The sequence below is a fragment of the Cydia fagiglandana genome, chromosome 6, assembly GCF_963556715.1.
Source record: "Cydia fagiglandana chromosome 6, ilCydFagi1.1, whole genome shotgun sequence".
Taxonomy (NCBI): Eukaryota; Metazoa; Arthropoda; class Insecta; order Lepidoptera; family Tortricidae; genus Cydia; species Cydia fagiglandana.
This window is the reverse complement of record NC_085937.1, coordinates 9,069,421-9,090,369: the sequence shown is the minus strand read 5'-3', so window position 1 is coordinate 9,090,369 and position 20,949 is coordinate 9,069,421. Positions and strand designations below refer to the sequence as shown.

Here is a 20,949-nt window from a genome sequence, read left to right as displayed (position 1 = left end):
AAACGTTCAAACTGATAAACAAGACCAAGTGCGGGTAGTTCGAAAAACTCGCGCGGCTAGAAGATGTTGATGTCAACTTGAGCCAGTCTTCTCCGAGACCACGGGGACAACGCCGTCCTCGAAACGTCGGAGGTAAATCTTAAAACTTAAATACGCGATTAAGTCCCGTTGTGCAGTTTGATAAGGTATGTGTAACTTGTTAAATCTTTAATCTGAAATATTTATCATGAATCGAATGTTGATTCTGACAGTATGTGATAAGTACTACTGAAATAAATAAAATATTAGCAAAGACATATGTAACTTCGTATAAGATGAAAAAAGTCTAAGAAAAAAACGTGCCTCGGAAATCATAAAAAAGTCATTCTCGCGTAGATGGCGCACACACCTTTGGCCTATACTCGGCTAGATGGCGTGACGACACCGTTTCATATTTAACAATTTTAACACATAATATATATCAGTGAATGAACATGGGTCAAAATGATATAAAAATAATAAAATCATTCATCCATATATATTCATTTTTTTGATAATTTGATACGTGTTTATTTTGAGTTATATTCGTGTGTCGATAGATGGCAGTAAATTTACAGTGACTACAACATTTACTATGACAGGACCCCTCTATACTATCTATTCTTTTTGGTATTAGTCACGCTGGATGTACCTATGTTCATTAAAACTGTAACCGAGGCGGGTCAGATGGGAATGCACTGTACAAGTAAAGGTTCACTGTTGCCATCAAAGTGCATATTAGATAGATAGGTGGAAACCGGTCTGTTTTGAAAAAAGTCGTCGACATCTCTTCTAAATACCTAAAACTGGTATGGATGTGTTCCTCGTGATCTCTAGAATACGAATTGACCGGTTTTAGTTTATGGAGGGGGGGACGGGTCGAAAAAAAGGGGGGCAAAGATGGCGGCCGACCATCATTGATATTTGTTCACATCTTGAGTCCTATGGGACCGATCGGTTCGTGTGAGGTGTTGTTTGAAAGAGTATTAAACGTGCTATTATTGCTTCATAATAACCGTAATCATAACTGTAGTCGTTTACAAAATATTTTAAAATACTTGATTTTTTACCGTGCATGGATGGCATAAGTTCTGATTAAATATGCGTCTAACTTAATAAATTATAACTATACCGCAATTATTTATTGCAAAATATACGAGACATTTAATTAGCTTACCAAAAACATAAGTTTTATTGGTGTATGATATTATATAACCAAGTAATAACGAATTTTGTTAAGCATGGGTCACTACGCACAGTCACGTAAATGGCGGGCGACCGACGTCAACTTTTCATTATTTATTGGGTTCTAATTTATTGATCAATTGGTGATAGGCACCATTTGAAAGGTTATTAAACGTACTATCATTGATTTCTAATAACTATAGTCATAACTTTAGTAATTTACAAAATATTTTGAAATATATGATTTTTTTACCGTGCATGTATGGCATAAATACTGATAAAATATGCGTCTAACTCAATACATTATAACTTTACTCCAATAATATTCATACAAAATGACGTAAAATTTTATTAGCTTTCCAAAACTATAAGTTTTATTGGTATATGATATTATATTACCAAGTAATTACGAATTTTGTTCAGCATGGGTCACTAATCGCTGTCACGTAAATGGCGGGTGACCGGCGTCAACTTTTCATTATTTCTCGGGTTCTATTTTATTGATCAGTTGGTGATAGATACCATTTGAAAGAATATTAAACGTACTATAATTAGTTTCTAATAACTGTAGTCATAACTTTAGTGTTTTTCAAAATAATTGAAAACATATGATTTGTTATCGTGCATGCACATGAGTACTGCTAAAATATGCTTCTAGCTCAATCAATTATAACTTTACCGCTATTAATGTACTACAAAATATACGAGCCATTTCATAAGCTTCCCAGAACCATAAGTTTTATTGGTGTATGGTATTATATTACCAAGTAATAATGAATTTTGTTCAACATTGGTCACTGCGCACCGTCATAACTATAAATCCCAACAAACAATTAGGCGACACTTAGCACCTATTTTCTTGCCTAAAGACATTTTAGCCTGGCTCTAGAATAGCCACATATTTAGTCTTAGTTTACAGTTTACAGGCTCTGGTGACATAAAAGTTTTTAAAAGGTTCATCTAAAGATTTAAGATCTACAGTAGCTGTTTTGGGCGCTATAATGTATGTTAAGCTGCTAGTGTTATAGCTTGTAGCTCAAAGTGAATTGAACAACCTTAACATCTATATGCGTAATAATCTGCAATTTGCACTTAAAGTTCTAAACGTGCGATAAAGTCGTCTACTTATAGCTTTTTATATCGCAATCGCTACTTAACTCTCTTGTATGACTTACAGTCGAACAGAGAAGTTATGAGTCACTATTATAGATCTAAGATCATGTACCTAGTTACAGACGAGCGTAATTTAAAAACCGTAGTACTCTCTAATCTCATAACTCTCAATAGGGTCATACTTATAAGCTAAAACTACAATGCCAAACGCCAACGAATCAATAAATAGGTACCAAAACTATAAATTAGACCGCAAAATAAAATAGTAAATAAATATAGATATTTTACTCAATATTTACTTAATATTAATATGTTACTATACTTAAAACCGGAATTCACGGATACTTATTGTTCACTGTTTCCAAAATTAATTGTGGTAGACCATAAATAAAAATATATTGCATTGAAATAAATTTGCAAAGAATCAGAGGCCCTTTAAAATTTTGTTTTAATAATACATATATGTACCTAGTTATTGACAGTATAATTTATTTCGCCAAAATAAATCCGTAGATAAGGCCGGCATCAGTGCACTAAAATAATTACTTGTTTTTATTTACTCGCCATTAGATTTTACTTCAAGTTATCAGATTGTAAGCTTACAAAAATGCAACGAAAGTAGATAGTGGCAAAGAAAAATAATGTGCAATTACCTTCTTGAATGCCTATTACAAATATTGACCATAAATGCTAATTACCATCTAAAGCTGAAACTATCACCTATGTAGACCTACGCTGCTACTCAAATAGTAGGTAGTCACTTATTTTGCATCCGAGCGTGCGGCGACAAATATCCCTTTAAAGCGCCACAAGCCTCAGATCTCAAGGTGATTTTAAATTATTAATTACGGAGTGGGTTTGAACCAATATCAGCGGTCGAAAGAAACGTGTAGACGTGAGTCAAATAACAACACAGATATTAAGTACTTTATATGCACTGGTCTTGCAATCATGAAAGCTACGAACTGAACGATATTATGAACCTAGAACTGGGCTTTTGACAAAACATACTTAAGTTACCTGTGATAAAAGGCAAAACAAACAAACCATCATTTATATCGATATTTCATAACAGAACCTCACATTTTAGATACTTACATTATAAAATGTACTGTCAAACAATAATAGAATGCTGCTGGTCTACCAGGCAGGCGCTCGCCGCGCCGTGTGTTTGCTTGCTTGCTTGGCGAAATTGGTCCTGGCATACCTACATATATGTTTATAGTTGTACGGTAACTAAACAATATTTTTGAAAAGTTAATAAATATTTAGTTGATTTTATTCTAAAAATATTATTCACGCTATATTTACTACATCATCTCTTTCTCAAATTATTTCAGTCACTAAGCAAACCTCTTAGGTAAAAATCAAACATTTTCTTTAATATTTTTAAAATGGCTAATTTTGGGCCTCAGAATTGAAATAATCGAGTATTCACAGAAAATTGAATATGCTTGCACATGGTGTCCACCAAGTATCAGAAAAATAGAACCGGAAATATAATGAAAACTCAACGATGGCCGGGCTCCATTTACGTAACGGTGCACAGTACCCATGCTGAACAAAATTTATGATTACTTAGTTATACAATATTATACAGCAATAAAACTTATATTTTTGGATAGCTCATAAAATTTCCCGTATATTTTGAAAACATTTATTGCGGTAATGTTATAATCTATTGAGTTAGAAGCATGTTTTACTATAGTTAGGGAGGCGAATAGGGGAATTTTCGGCAATACTCGAGCGTGGCAGTTTAAGATATGAGAGATACCTTAGAGCTAATAGAACAACCTTGTAAAGTATTTAGCTCTATATGTAGTGACGCGCGCCTAGGATAGACGATCAGATTAGTAAAAAAAAATGGATAGTCTGAAATACTCGAGCGCGTCAGATTAAGATATTGGGGGTTGATTTTAGTGTTTAACCCTTATCTTGGCATCGTAACACCCGTGATACATGGAACTTAAAAAAATCTAGCAGGTTCACTTTATTACCTAACACAATAATTCTGCCATCAATATGTCGAGCTACCCTCCTTACTTATAGAAAAAAATAATTGACACGAGTGTCATTGTAAATTAATTAGTAATAATCAACATGGCGCCGCGGAAACAATAGATTTCGGTTCGTACTGGAAGTTTTGCATTTATTTCTTATGTTAGTATATATTTTTCCATAATCTACATTTTGATATCTTTACTGTCTCTTAGTGCATACATATTTACAATGCCTTCGAATCTAAAAACATTTAATACACAGAACCTTACATGAAACTGTTATGTATTATATTTGATACACTGCCAAGAACTCAGAAATGTACATATCGAAGGGATTGTATTACATTTAATACATTGCCAAGTTATCGTCAAAATATTTTTACATGATTTTTTATTTTTTTTATTTTTGTGGGGTTACAAAACATGCTTCAATTATTTAATATTAGTTGTCGTATTATTTAGTTATTAAACTTTGATTTTTTTAAGTACTAGATGTTATTTAACTATGTATTCGTACGCTGTAGCATTATTGCTACGCCGTAGCCCGTAGCACGGAAAAATATGTGTATGGCAAAAAATGGCCCCAAAGTAAAAAAAAATGTACTTTTCTTTACTTTTAATTATTTGTTTACTTTTCATATTTTACTCAACTTTTTGCTGACGACTTTTTTGAAACTTTACGGGATCTAATTTTCCGTCCATGTGATCAGGTATTCGTACATATAATTTATTTTTACAGGTTTAATAGTCATCTGATGATTTAGATTGCGTTTAATTAGCAGTAAATGCTAATTTCTGTTGCATTACATGTTTTATTTTTATTAAAATCTACATTTTTCTTCTAAAAAGTAGGTAACTATTTTGTCGAGTTATTGGCATTGTATCAAATATGATACATATGATTTCCCAAAACTGGAAAATCCTGGATTTTTTTTCTTATTTTTTAATAGTCTAGTATGCTCAATAGGTGACAAAAAACTAAAAAAATGTTTATATTTAAGATATTTTGAGCCTTGCCAAGATAAGGGTTAAAGACTAAATTTAACTAATCTGACGATAAGTCCTTGACGCCGCCGAGTTATAAGGTCGCGAACTTGTAAAAAAAAAACGTTAATCCGGCATTCTCGAGCGCGATTTTTTTTTTTTATTATTTTGAAGAATATAATCTAAAACTTACTAAAAATACAAAATCTGCCGGTTTCCGCATGACCGGAAGGGTGGAGGAGCCATTTCGTCTTCCTAAGAACGCGTTGCGGCATATAAGTCGCGAACGATACATTTTACAAAAAAAAAGTTTAAATAAACAAAAAAGGTAATTTTATTTTACACAAAAAAGGTATCTTTACATTTTTGTCCAAAGTTAAAACTTTTTGACTTGAAGCATCATAAAATCGGTCAGATTAAGAGAACCCACCAACATTTTTGTCAGATTAAAAAAATATGCTTTCAGGATACCGAGATAAACCTCCCCTATGAAAATCTGACGCGCTCGAGTATTTCAAAAAAACTTTTTTTTTTGCATTTTCAAAAATTCATCGTAACTTATCGTCACGCCGAAATCGTCAGTTTTTTTAAACGAAGCTTCCTTGGGGCCTACTTAACACCCCTTCCGAAAATCTGACGCGCTCGAGTAATTTTTTTTTTTGCATTTTTGACTACTTTATATGCCTACCCCCACCACGCAAACCGGCAGATTAGTATACCGTTGTTATCAGAGGCACTCGGGGCATACGTAGTATGAATATCTGACGCGCTCGAGAATGCCCAAGTAACTGTTTTTTTTTACATTTTTGAAAAACCGTACACGCCAAACCCACCGCTAAAATGGTTTTTGCCATACGAGCTTTTCTTTTCGAAATTATTTTATCTTTCGATTTTGATAGGTCTCGACGGCGCCGTTGAATTACGCCATTTAGCTACCTCGCCTCCCTAACTACTAGTACTTATGTCCATGCACAGTTAAAATCATATATTTTCAATTATTTTGTAAATGACTACAGTTATGACTATGATTATTAGAAACCAATTATAGTACGTTTAATATTCTTTCTAATAGTATCCATCACCAATTTATCAGTAAAATAGAACCTAAGAAATAATGAACAGTTGAGGTCGATCGCCCGCCATTTACGTGATGGTGCGTAGTGACCCATGCTGAACAAAATTCATTATTACTTGGTTATATAATATCATATACCAATAAAACTTATGTTTTTGGAAAGCTAATGAAATTTCTCGTATATTTTGTAATAACATTAATTGCGGTAAAGTTATAATTTATTGAGTTAGACGCATGTTTTGTCAGTACTTATGCCATCTATGCACGGTAAAAAATCATATATTTTAAATTATTTTGTAAACGACTACAGTTAAGACTACGGTTATTATGAACCAATAATAGCACGTTTAATACTCTTTCAAACGACACCTCACATGAACCGATCGGTCCCATAGGACTCAAGATGTGAACAAATATCAATGATGGTCGGCCGCCATCTTTGCCCCCCTTTTTTTCGACCCGTCCCCCTCTCCATAAACTAAAACCGGTCAATTCGTATTCTAGAGACCACGAGGAACACATCCATACCAGTTTTAGGTATTTAGAAGAGATGTCGACGAAAATCGTGAAGGAGAGGACTTTCGTTTAAAATTCCTACACACTATATGAGAAGCATTCAATTTTCGGCATGCCTACATTTTCAGCATGCCTACATTTTCAGCACATATTTGTAATGTTAATATTTCAACTGGTGGTTTTAATATTTTGTGATTAAGACCACGTCCTTTAATAAGTTAATTGTTTCTAGATCATTACATGACAATTCATCTACACACTAAGAGAATGTAAGCAGAAAGTCACTGATTGGCTACAAACGCTAACTTATAACGAGATTGAGGATTGCCTAGCCTCTCATTACTAAAATATAATTCGAGCAACTTACACAACTAACACACATACACACATACACACACACACACACACACACACACACACACACACACACACACACACAAACGCGTGAGCGCGAGCACATTCACATTTACAAATTAATCACACTTTCAACTCCTGTGTATTTTTCCGATATTTTTAGTTTTTATTTTTATTATCAGTTCTGTTGTACACTTGTAGATTTAGTACCAAAACCTATATAATAATATAGGTATACTTAATGTTTTCTCCGGGGTGAGAGCCTGGTGAACTGTAATACAGGTTTTTTACCTAGTTCAGACTCCAGTCTCTCACAAAGGATCACAACGTCATCTCGAATTTAAATTTTGTTATCATACTGTGAAATTGTTACAAATCCTTTGTGAGCTGATAAATAAACATTTTTTATTATTATTTTATTTATCTTTATTTATTTTTCTTCTTAAGTTAGGTTAATTATAATATGAATATAAAAGTAAAATATAAAAACACTTACAAAACAATAAAAAAAATTATAAACACATTATAAAAAACCTAACCTAGGGTGCCGCCGGCAGCGGGGCAGGGCCCAAGCTGCCGGTGGTCAGGGCCGCAGAGTGAGGAACCGACGTACTATACGCGCCGTGTCCAAAATTACCGCCTTCTGCATCTGACCCTTGATCCAACCACCTAGCGAGAGTCTCTCTAGGTGTTGGTCGAGACTCTTCGCTATGAGACCGTTCGCTGACACGACTATAGGAACAATGATCGTCGAGTCAACATCCCACATGGCGGTTATCTCGTGAGCTAAGTCTAGGTACTTGCTGGATTTGTCCTTCTCGGCCTTCACGAGATTCTCATCATGGGGGATGGTGACGTCGACGAGCACGGCCCGGCGCTGCGATCGATCTATCAGCACGATGTCAGGCTTATTGGCTATTATTTTATTATTATTATTATTATTTGCGAATAAAATTTGTTACTTTTTTCATTAAGATGAAAAAGCGACCAAGTGCGAGTCGGACTCGCCCATGAAGGGTTCCGTACCAGCGAGTAACATATGTAATAAAATTGCAGTTTACGATTTCTGACGCATTAAAAAAAAAACTACTTACCAGATCTCGCTCAAACCAATTTTCGGTGGAAATTTGCATGGTAATGTACATCATATATTTTTTTAGATTTATCATTTTCTTATTTTAGAAGTTACAAGGGGGCGACACATTTTACCACTTTGGAAGTGTCTCTCGCGCAAACTATTCAGTTTAGAAAAAAATATATTAGAAACCTCTATATCATTTTTGAAGACCTATCCATAGACACCCCACGTATGGGTTTCATGAAAAAAAAATTTTTGAGTTTCAGTTCTAAGTATGGGGAACCCCCAATATTTATTGTTTTTTTTCTAATTTTGTGTGAAAATCTTAATGCGGTTCACAGAATACATCTACTTACCAAGTTTCAAGAGTATAGTTCTTATAGTTTCGGAATAAAGTGGCTGTGACATACACGGACAGACAGACAGACGGACAGACAGACAGATGGATAGACATGACGAATCTATAAGGGTTCCGTTTTTTGGCATTTGGCTACGGAACCCTAAAAATGATATGGACAATATTATAAACATTTTTCAAGTTCAACTGAAATTAATTGCACTGTAGATCGAGTTTTTCGCATATAAGTAATTGACATGAGAAGTTCTTAGGATTTTTCAATTAGTACGTAAACTTAAGCTGTTTATAAAAGTCTGGCGCAAAGCCAACTCTAAAGGCTACTGAAGAAAACACTTCTCAGCGTGCAGCGCTTTTAACACTGATTTACTAAACCTATTACTCGAATGGTTTAAGTCTGTCTTATACATATACTAGCGACCCGCCCCGGCTTCGCGTGGGTTGCACAAAACCGTAACAAATTATACACCTAAACCTTCCTCAATCACTCAGATTTTGAGTTTATCGCGAACTTACACACAAACAGATAGACGCAGGGCGGGACTTTGTTTTACTTTGTTAACGTTACTTTCACCAATAGTTTAAGATTAAGAGGATAGGGGACGTTCGATTCTCCATAAAAATGCTCCCTGGATAGGTATTGACATTGTTGAAAATATTTTTACACAATTTGATGTATTTTTATGGTAGCCTATGTACGTATGAAACATGTTTTTCGCTCCTAACTCTTATAATAATTAAAAAAACCGGGCAAGTGCGAGTCGGACTCGCGCACGAAGGGTTCCGTACCATAATGCAAAAAAAAAAAACAAAAAAAAGCAAAAAAAAAAACGGTCAACCATCCAAGTACTGACCACTCCCGACGTTGCTTAACTTTGGTCAAAAATCACGTTTGTTGTATGGGAGCCCCATTTAAATCTTTATTTTATTCTGTTTTTAGTATTTGTTGTTATAGCGGCAACAGACAATACATCATCTGTGAAAATTTCAACTGTCTAGCTATCACGGTTCGTGAGATACAGCCTGGTGACAGACGGACGGACGGACAGCGAAGTCTTAGTAATAGGGTCCCGTTTTACCCTTTGGGTACAGAACCCTAAAAATAAAAAAAAACGGTCGGGCATACGATAAAAATACATCAAAATGTGTCACAATATTTTCAATAATGTCAAAATCCAGAGAGGAATTGGGGAAAAGGTTTGTATGGAAATTCGAGTCAGTCGTCCCCTTTCGTCTTAAATCTTGCAACTTAATTAACAATACCGCTGCCGGCATACCCAATAGTAATTACTGTCTTTGACACGTGTTCAAAGGAATAATTACCGATACAATATTTACCACAGAAATAATTACCGTGCATTAACGGCTGCGGTCTCCATTCGGCTGTATGAGCATGCTGGGCTAAAGTCGCCTAGTTATTTATTAATCTTGTCAAATGTACCAAACGTAGGTATGGTTGTTTGTAAAACATTTATTTTCAGGGTTTAAACATTGATGATTCTGTCTGAAACTAGAATCTAGGTCATTAATAAATAAATAACAAGTTTAATCCAAAATAATTTAGGGTTAAAACTAAAAACTATTCTATTTTTTACACCTTATAATTCGATTCTGTGCCTGAACTGCAAATGCTAAAATCTACTTTTATACAGTATATTAACATTACCTCTACTTACATTCGTTATACCTATTTAATTGTTATAAAAACCTACAAAAATTGCAGCAAGACTCTTCCGCATTTAATGTTTGTCTAAGGCTTGGCTTTTGCATTGATTTTAAACTGTAAATAGCCAAAACGTACAGCAACGATCAGTTGCTCACTGCTGCTATACAACAATTCCTTCCGATCTTAATTACTACGTTATTGAGGCCCTCCCGCGCTGTATTTTCCGATGTATGGTCGATACTCAGGCACATTTCCTCCTCATCTGCCATTAGCATCAATTATGAAGGTCTGTACCTTAACATCGCTACTATGTAATTTTCCAGCCGTAATCAATAATCGATATAAGTAAGGGCCTATTGTGTATATTATGTTTTGACAGCTTTGTAATCCGATAAAGTGCGAACGTGGATACGGGGTGTGATTAAATTAGTTCCAAATGGCTCGCATGTCAAAACTACGATAATGGATTGTTGTAGACAAAACATACATTGAAGGGGCCCGCAGATTAGGTACCAGTTCGCCGGACGATACTACTCTGTCAGTTAATCACAAAAGGTCACATACTTACTAACAATTCCATTCCAGGTTTCGGACTAACGACTAATATGAACTGAGAATGTCGTGTGGCCGGTTGACGATTCCGATCAGCGTGTCACCAGATATTGGCCGCACAGTCCGTGGCCTTGAGTTCAGAAAATCACACGTCAGCCGGCCTAGCCAAGGTTACAATCGCTATTGCTTCGACATCGAAAAGCATTATGTCTTTCTATCACTCTTCCAAATTAGTGTGACAGTGGCAGTTGCGTTTCGATCGCTAAGGAGCGTATTAAGTGATTGGCATCTTGGCTACGCGGCCAGGTAGGTAGCCGGCCAAGACTCATGTGGACGCTCAAACCGATGTGGGACTATTGCCGGCGGGCGGTGCTACGGCGTGAAACTGACGAATCTCAACTGCCAGTGTGTAGTCGCAGAAGCCGCTCGATAAGGCCAGAGACTGCAGGCGAACTGGTGATGGGTGGGGTCCTTTACTCCTACAGATTCTGCATTATGTCGCGTTTGTGAAAACTGACAGAAACCATACATTGGCCTGTTTTTAACCTTCATCTTTAATCATTAAACATCTGCTAGTACAGGTCGTAAACACCGCTGATAAGAATGGCTATGCTGTCACATATAGGCTTACCAGATGTCAGGAATTTTCCTGATATGTCAGGAATTTTGGCCGTTTGTCAGGAATGCAGCCGGAATACGAAAATGTCTGGAATTTTTGTAAATTAACAGACTTTTTTTATTATGTACCTAAAAAAGTATCTTTACTTACATATATCCAAAACAAATCAAATTTAAACAATGTATCAACCATACATAGATAGAGTCTGTGCGGAAAGAGAAAGAGTCGTGGAATGTATGGGGCCCTATCGGTTACGGTTAGATTCCCCCAACCCCCGGCGCCGATATGAGCGTCAGGAAGTCAAAACACTTTTACAGAATAGTGTGAGTAGTATACGCTTTTGTATATAAAACGTTTTCTTGTCGTGTTCAAGTTTATATTGCGTATTTCTCAAAATTCCCGTTATATTTCGTGATTCTGTTTTTACCATCATGATCTAGCAATTATAACGATTAATTTCCTTTATATATTGCGTGTATACGTTCATTTTGCGAGTGGGCCCAAACGCCTAAGAAAATCGACGATCTCCTTTGGATCTGGTAACCCTAGTCACATACTAATTTCTTTACTTTAAGAGAAGGTTAATAAAATAAGTTTGTGAGAGCTTGTGTGTGGAGGTATTTAGTAGTAGGTATGTAATGATCTAAATTCTAAGGTAATTCTTTGTATAAAATAAGTTTAATAAGAGTTTAATGAAGGTAATAGAAGAGTGTTTGGTCCGAACCTATTCGATTTCAGAGCTTTAAAGATATCATAAGCATATTTTTTTTCTATTCATACCATAATACAGGCGCATTATGTGGTTTAAGTTGCGGGGCCCAGAAAAAACTTAAGTTATCGGCGGAGACACGCGAATGGTACATTTACTTGATTTACGTTCCACACACCCTTCACTACGCTACTAAACTTCACAGCAAACTTGTGTTAAAGTTAGTGGTTATGAATGAAATTATTATACACGTAAATACCTATCATTTCAATGAATTTGTATAGTTACAAACTAAATTATCTTGTCATATCTAGTTAACTTACCAGTAGGTACGTGCGTGGGTATACAGCTTAAGTATTCCAATAAAATATAATACAGATGAGAAATTATCTGACACAAGAAATACAATTTCTTCCTTAATTCTACTAGAAGGTAGAGAACGTAGAGACGAACAAGAGGTAGAGAAGTTCCTACCTAAAGTACCTAACTACTCTGATCCTTCAGAAGTCATCTATAAGTGGGCATATACATAGATGCCCAACAGGACGTGAAGAAACTGGATTAAGGTAAACGTACTGGTGCTCGATGCGGTCCCAGTACATGTCATCTTGAAACTTAGTCATTGTCAATAGAGGTGACAGCAAGGTGTCATCTATTGGGCATTAGCATGTCGAGCACTACCTAGTAGGTTTACCTTATGATTAGTTATAAATCCAACTTTACACGACACAAGGCAAAGGCTTCCGTACCGCCCAGACTCGCGTCACACCCGGCCTGCAACAGGTCATGATGGATGGATTATCGTGTCAATATTTTAGTCATCATTAATCATCGCGGCCGGCCAACTAGCCGCGCGCAATCCGTTAAATGATTACCGTGGCTTGCTGCCCGACAGAAATCACTTGATTAATCAATATTTAAGTAATGGATTTGGTGTTTCGTGATTACCGGAACTAATACGAGCAGTCATCTAACCGAAATAAATAGATATGATAATATTTACGATTAAACTACCTATACCTTATTATCATACCCCGGCCGGCGAGAGCAAAAATGCGTTGACAGCTTAATAGTGCGAGGACACACACTTTGGTCGATGTCGATAAAAACAACACGATGTACTGGACCACCGTTATGATATGCAGAAGTATTAATTATTGTTGTAAACAAAATTAAAACCAAGTGTTTGTATTTATTCAGTATTTTATGTAATTTCGTAATATACAATTAGCACTTTTTCTAAATTTTCTGATTTTAAACTCCTTCGCCTTGCCGATAAAATCCATTTCATCCAACTAAAGGACCGTTCTAAATCTACTGTAGTAATCGGAGCAAAACGAAATAGTGATTATGAATTTGTTCTGTATTAGGTAGTTCCACTTCTCTGCCAGATATCAATTTATTTAAATTGTTTAAAGTTAAAATGCCAACGTTCTTCTTCAACACATTCTGATACTTATTGTGAATAACTTTATAATAATAATAATTTTATGTTGATAGAAAATTGTTTTAGGGTTATTCTTAGAAACGCGTGGAGGTATCAAGTTGAAATAAATAACAAATACTAATGGCTCAGTTTAAAAAAAAAATTGTGCTTAATTAAAAGTCGACTATTCTATCGACATCCATATGTCGATAGAATAGTCGATATTTAATTAAGCACTAGGAGCAGACGCATTTTTGCTCTCGCCGGCCGGGGTATGCTTATTAGACTAATTTAAGTACCTTCTAACACATTATTTTATTTAGAGAATATAGGGTATTATATACAGTGTTAAAAGTAACAAGACATAAAATTAGGAAATATGTAAGCTGTTTTACCAGAAAACATGGAAGCATTATCTTGGTAGGTACATGGAAAAATTATTTCAAGATATAATAATTATTTATTAACCTCTTTCAAAATTAATTTCATTCACTTTAGTGTCTACGGTTCTGCGAAAACAGTAAAAACACCGAATTCAACACGGGAAAACAACATTAAACGGAAAAGATAATTTGTTATACAGTAATATAATAATGAAAGCAACTCAAATGAATTTTGCATGATGAAGACAGAAAATGTCTGAGCTTACCAAAGCTTATAACCGCATTAAAGCACCAATTCAACAGTGTTCCTCATTAACTTTGACAGAACGATAATTGTTTTCATTCATACTCCATTTCGCGTCACGAATAGCCCCAATAATAAACACGCCGAAGCTGAAAACTTCAGAGATACTTCAGCACAAAAGCGGTAACAAATTCTATTTTGAGACAAATGGTTCATAATTAACGCTTTTTCGTAAATTACCGTCAGCTTCGTAATAGGTAAATTATATTTCACTTAAATATTATTAACGCCAATGGCGTATTCAACTTTTTGAGTGCCTTATCATCGTTATTAACCATTTTAATTACTTGTATATGATGTAATAAAAACTGAATCAATTTTGTACCTACTAATAACCCGAGATAATTTAAGCGTTATCATATTTTTAAGGTAGAAGGGGAGGGGAAGATATTATAAACACTATACACATGTATGTAACTATGAAGAATATGGTAAGTAACGTGTTTTCTTTGACATTTGATTGGTCTCCTAAATAGCAAGACTAAAGGCAAAAATACTAAATTTATGTAATCTGACATTTATGTAAGTAAGTTCAACGACTACGTAAGTAATTAACCCTTAAATGCATGTTTTTTTTTTGCCCGAATTAATATAATTATGTATCACATAACTGTTTGCTGATTCTGAGAAAAATAATTCAAAAAACATAACTGCAATTTTCACTGTGAATTCAGTGTTAGAATAAGCTAATAATTATGAATAATTATATATTTATCTAAATATATAATTATTAGTTAAATATATAGGTAAAATCATAATGCTATCAGAAGTGTAAGAGTACACTATTTGTGATATTGCTATGATAGAGTTTTTAATTATAAAATATAAAAAAAAATCTGCCCAGAATCACATACTAAAAATCATCAACTTCCGGATTTTTTCAAGTTTTCCGGCATTTCGTCTTAAAACAAAAGTAATATTTTTTAATTAAAATATAAGTAAAAATTCGGAAAATGGATTAGTAAAGTTTTACTATCGAAATAATATGCAGGAACAAATAGAATTTGTCTAATTATGTTTATTTTGTGAAGGTGCATCCTACACCATGCAGTACAATTTTTGATGTTAAGTGTTAAAATTATGGTGGATACCTACCTACATGCATTTTATGAATGTAGTTAAATAGCAAACTCGACTGAGTAAATAAGTTAATCTCTAGCTAATTACTTTACATTTAGTGAAACTTCAGAAACTGGATGTAGGATCCATTCATCTAAGGATCCTGTGCGAAATTAAGTTTCCCTTTCGTCAGAAACTGGGGCATTACAAGTAGTCCTTAGCTCAGCGCGCTGGCGGCCTCTCGGCAAACAATTCAAAGACAGCTCAAAACGCTTTGATTGTGTAACGGCTAGTTTCATTTCCAACAGAAGACTGAAGATATGAATCCACCGGATGGCCGAGATGATGGCAAAAGGAATTTTCCTTTTTCCATAGGTTGATTGGCATTATAAATTAACCCCCTTATACATGGAACTTAGTAAATCATTGTTAAGGCGTGTCTTACTCCGCGATTTCATCGCTTTGCTACAGGTAGCTAAAAGTACATCCGTTCGGCCCCCATTTTGGGGTTTGCCATAAGCCGCGCGTGGCGCTGTCGCCACCTAGCGGCCATATCTGTGCTGATCGTAACAGACGCGTTTTGTTAGAGAGTGAGTCTTCTGTACTTAGTACTATTATTTATTCTGTGCTGGCGTGACGTCTCTTTTACAAATAATATCGAAATGACAAATAGCTAGAGCTAGACCAAGAAAAGTCTGCAGCGATTTGATAGCCCACGCAGTGCAAGTGTTATGAATGCAGATGAAGTGTTATTATTTAGTTGCACAGTGTAAGTTCGTACAAATAACACTTGCACTAGGTGGCCTATCAAAGTCGCTGCAAACTTTTCTTGGTCTAACTCTAGAGCAGTCGCGAGCCGAGCGCGCCCGACCATTTGTGATAGGTGATAGGACATACCTATCACGAGCTCTAGTCATTTTATGGATTTCAAAGCCAAGACGTAAAATAAAAAAAAACGAGAACGAAGAATAGATAAATCTGGATGAACTCTGCTAAGTTGTCTGCCATACTTTAGCTACGGTATCTTTATCTCTGTGGCTAAAATTGAGTTACGAATTGAATGGGTTCGACTTTCACTTGGAAATTACCTTAAGGGTCCGATTCGGATTTTGAAATAGACATCTATTAGATATCTTTTAGACATCACGAAGATACGATAACGATAGGTATGTACGATATGTGGTAACGATATGTATGTATGATCTAACGTGTCAAATTTGACATTTGCGCGATTCTGGAGATACTCTTGAACGATATTCACAGGATATGACTTAGAGCTCCAATTCTCATCTAATAGATATCTAACTCTATCTAACGTAAAAGTGACATTGGTTGCCCGAATTGCGCTGCAAAAGAGAACTAATTGATATCTAAACTATAACGTATTTAGAATAGATCTAGTACGTGTCGTCTCTTGTGGATATCTTGAAGTTCGAATACGGCAGTAAGAACGATCCGTCATACCTTCTCACTTTGTCAAATTTTCTTTTCAGCGCAAAATATCCGTGACAGCGAAATAATAAATGATGGGCTCCTGACGTGCTTACAATAGTAGGTATATATAAGAGATAAATAATGAACTACCTTGTTTGTCTGTATCTGTCAGTTGCAAAAAATTATGATATTGTCATTTTAAGATTTTTTTTAAATACTGAGCGTATATTTTTTATAAATAGAACCAGTTTCAATTCAACACATTTAAATTGCAACAGTCACATATTATAGTTCGTTTTTTTTAGCATTAGAAAGAACTTGCAAGAAGGTAAGCGATCTTGACATGTCTTTTTAAAAACCAAAAACTATTACTTATGAAAGCAAAAGAATATAAATGATCGTATTAGATTCATAATTGTTACATATTTGCCGTAACTTATTTTTAAAATGTGTTTTTCAATTAAAAGACACATCAAGATGTTTACCTTTTTTCTAATGCTAATAACTTAGAGGACCAACGGAGACGCCATGTCTAAAATTTTCCGTACAAAATAGTCTGCCGTTTTTTGCGGGGGAGGGGCACATCAAATGTATAGGTACGTCATGTCAGGTAAACGTCAGTCCATACATATGGTTGACATGTGGTTGACCATTAGTCGCCTATTTTCGACAGAGGGGAACGCCTGTTAATGGCGGCTCCATTGTTAATTACTCCGAGGCTAATAAAAACGAGGTATAGTAGAAAAAAAAATCTTGATAGAAAACTCGGTAAATATTAATTTATTTCATGACTACAAAACATCAAAAGTTGTACCTAGTGTTTTACATTAAAAACTTCGACGTCTATAATTTTTAAACATAAGAACCGAAAACTTTTTTCGTCTCGGAGATTGCCCAAAAAGGCATTCCATATTATCACTTAAAACTCTCAGATGATTGGGTAAAACGGCATCCCGGCGTAAATGAGAACAAATTAACGGCGCGATTCGGGAAATTAATTAGAAATTAACTAGATACGATATAGTAAATATATGTGACGTCCCACGGGTAAAGTACCTTATGGCGGTTGGCGCTTACGCTCCAATATTATTGCGGCGCTATGCGACGTAAGCGCCAGCCGCCGTAAGGTACCTTTTAAGGTGGAACATCACATATATAACTATTTCATATCTATAGTTCGTTTTTTTAGCATTAGAAAGAACTCCACAGAAGCAAGCGTGCAGTTTTTGTCAGGCTCTTTAATTATTAATAATTATTGAATTATCTAATGTAGCAAGGTCAATACATATAATTTACTTCAAATGATTACCGCTAAAAGTGCCGGATTTGGAACCACAAGCTTACTTCTGCGAAGTTCTTTCTAATGCTAAAAAAACGGACTATAGTGAATCTCTTAATTCATTTCCTGAACCGCGGCGCCAGCCGCCATAAGGTACCTTTTGCCGAAGAAGGTCACATATCTTTACTATTTCATATCTAGTGAAGCTCTAATTCATTTCCCGAATTGAGCCGTAAGTGTTTCGCACCATTCTAGGCTTAAAAGTGCATGCGAAGTTGAGCCTAGCTTCTGGGCAGTATTTACCGAGCCTGCCATTGCTGGCAGCCATTAGTTAATGGACGCCTCGACGGGGTAATGGTGGCAAAGGGCACTTTGTGCAGCCTCGTTCACACCCTCATTCGCTCCAGTTCTCGAGCTGCTTAATATCGTTTGACACTATAGTTGGTCAAACCAATTTGTAAGTCAGTAAGAAGCAGGAAAACTATACTCATCCCTTTCTTTTGGGTGCTAGTACTACTACTACTACTAGTGTAAGACAAAGATAGTATGATTTTCTCTGTCTATGAGTGAAATGAGACATTCCTTTGACACACTATAGATATTTTATCAATTGCTGCCAAGTGTGACTTCAGCAGTGAGAGTGAGCCGTAATTAAGTGAAGGAGTGAAATATTCAACACGGGGAAACATTTTTTTGCATGTAACAGTTTATTTAGCAATCGCTAATACTGACATACTGACAGTCTATGACGTAATTTACTTACTTTCTTTAGATCTCGCTCGCGCTAATATGTCTACTGACGAGTACGAGTGGGTAAAGTAAGTTATGTAGACGTTAGCGTATACCGGGTGTGGCCTGTAATATGAGCAAAAAATTAAACTGTAGGCTATACTCCTCACACTGACCAACATTTGTTCAGCGACTTTTAAAAATAACTTGTGGTTTGATTTTTAATACACTTTAATGTTTATTCTAAGAAGCAATGTATTGCAAATTTTGTTATGTTTATGGCGTGACAAGCAACGTCAATCACAATGATATGGCATGGCGATGGCGTCTATTGAAAATGATATTTATTTTGTATGAAAAATAGGGAGTCTAAATATTACATAATTTTTAAATGTTGTTGAACAAAAGTGTCACCGTTTGAGGAGTACAATCTATGTTTTAATTATTTGCTCGTGTTACAGGCCACACCCGGTATAGTGTTGATACTGTCAGTGACTCATGTTAAGGTTCAGAGGATTTTAGTCTAGTATTAAATGTGTTAAAACAGTTGATAAATATCTGTGAGAAAACATTGTTCCTTCGATTTATAACTTGGTAATAGCAGGCAATCACATGTTTACGACAAGTTAAATGTACACCTGGTCACTCTGTTCAGACCTTGGAACCTTATACTGGCAGTATTGATTCGCTTCTTTAATGGACATTTGTTCTACAAATAATAAACAACATAATGTACTTATGAAAAGTAGATACTTACTATATATGTGACGTTCCACGACAAAAGGTACCTTATGGCGGCTGGCGCTTACGTCGCATAGCGCCGCAATGATATTGGTGGAGTGGCGTTAATAATAGCGTAAGCGCCAACCGCCATAAGGTACCTTTTCTCGTGGGACGTCACATATAAAGGGAAAATTAAGTTATGTACACTTAGCAGCATTGAAATTATCCATTAATGTCATGGAAAAAAAAAAGAAATAGAAACCACATTTTTACATTGAATCATGAATGAACTATTTTTTTTCTAAAATCTTAGGCCCAGTAATTTCTTATAACAAATTTGGCCCTATGTACAACAAGTAACCATTAAATAATAGCTTTAGCTTTCGATCAACTGCCGAAAATATCACACATTTATTTTAATAAAAAAATCTCTCAAATCTTTTTACAAAAGGATTTAACCGTGAAAGTAATTTCAAAGTTTCAGTTTACCAAGTTAAGACTCCGTTCATAGAAATGGTAATCCATTCTCCATATTTGTGAAAGAATGTCCCACTGGAGCGCCAGCGATGTTTGATTTCCGATCGGAAATAATGTGAGATTAGAATTTAAGTCAACAGATTTTATAACCAAAGCTGCAGTGCAGTTTATTTACGAAGTACATTTTATCCTATTATGTATTTAATTTTAATAGTAGAATCACAAATAGCATTTTAATAAGATTCGGTAGACAACACAAAACGTTTAGATTCGCGGCTTAGCTCAGTGACCCATTAGAGCTAGAAAGCTGTAACATTCCATGAGCACAGAATAAATAATAGTACTAGGTACAGAAGACTCACTCTCTAACAAAACGCGTCTGTTACGATCAGCACAGATACGGCCGCTAGGTGGCGACAGCGCCAGGCGCGGCTTATGGCAAACCCCAAAATTGGGGTGGAACGGATGGACTTTTAGCTACGTGTAGCAAAGCGACGAAATCGCGGAGTGAGCCACGCCTGCCATGAGTAATATATAGGTCACAGTGCGAATATTACGAAGAATCTCGAATGTCTTACAGCTTACTGATCTAATACCTTTAAGCAACGAGCAATTCTTGTTTATATATATATTTCGGGATCTCGGAAACAGCTCTAATGATTTCAATGAAATTTGCTATATGGCGGTTTTCGGGGCCGATAAATTGATAGGTCTTATCTCTGGAAAAACGCGCATTTTTTGAGTTTTTATATGTTTTCCGAGCAAAGATCGGTCTCCCAGATATTTTTAAATGTGAGTGGGTACAAGCGTTAAGGGTGGTCCGTGTTTTCTGTAAAGATATTTCTATTCATTTCATAACATTTTACTTCATTCATTTACGTAAAGTGTTTTTTTTGTTCTCTTCAACTGCC

General features: G+C 35.5%; 1 long non-coding RNA gene across 1 annotated transcript; it reads left to right on the top strand.

The window, feature by feature from the left end:
• The first annotated feature begins 4,021 nt into the window (after positions 1-4,021).
• LOC134665576 (uncharacterized) lies at positions 4,022-6,769 on the top strand. The gene is made up of 2 exons (XR_010098390.1): positions 4,022-4,237; positions 5,343-6,769. It is a non-coding gene; the product is annotated as an uncharacterized LOC134665576 (long non-coding RNA).
• The last annotated feature ends 14,180 nt before the right edge of the window (positions 6,770-20,949 follow it).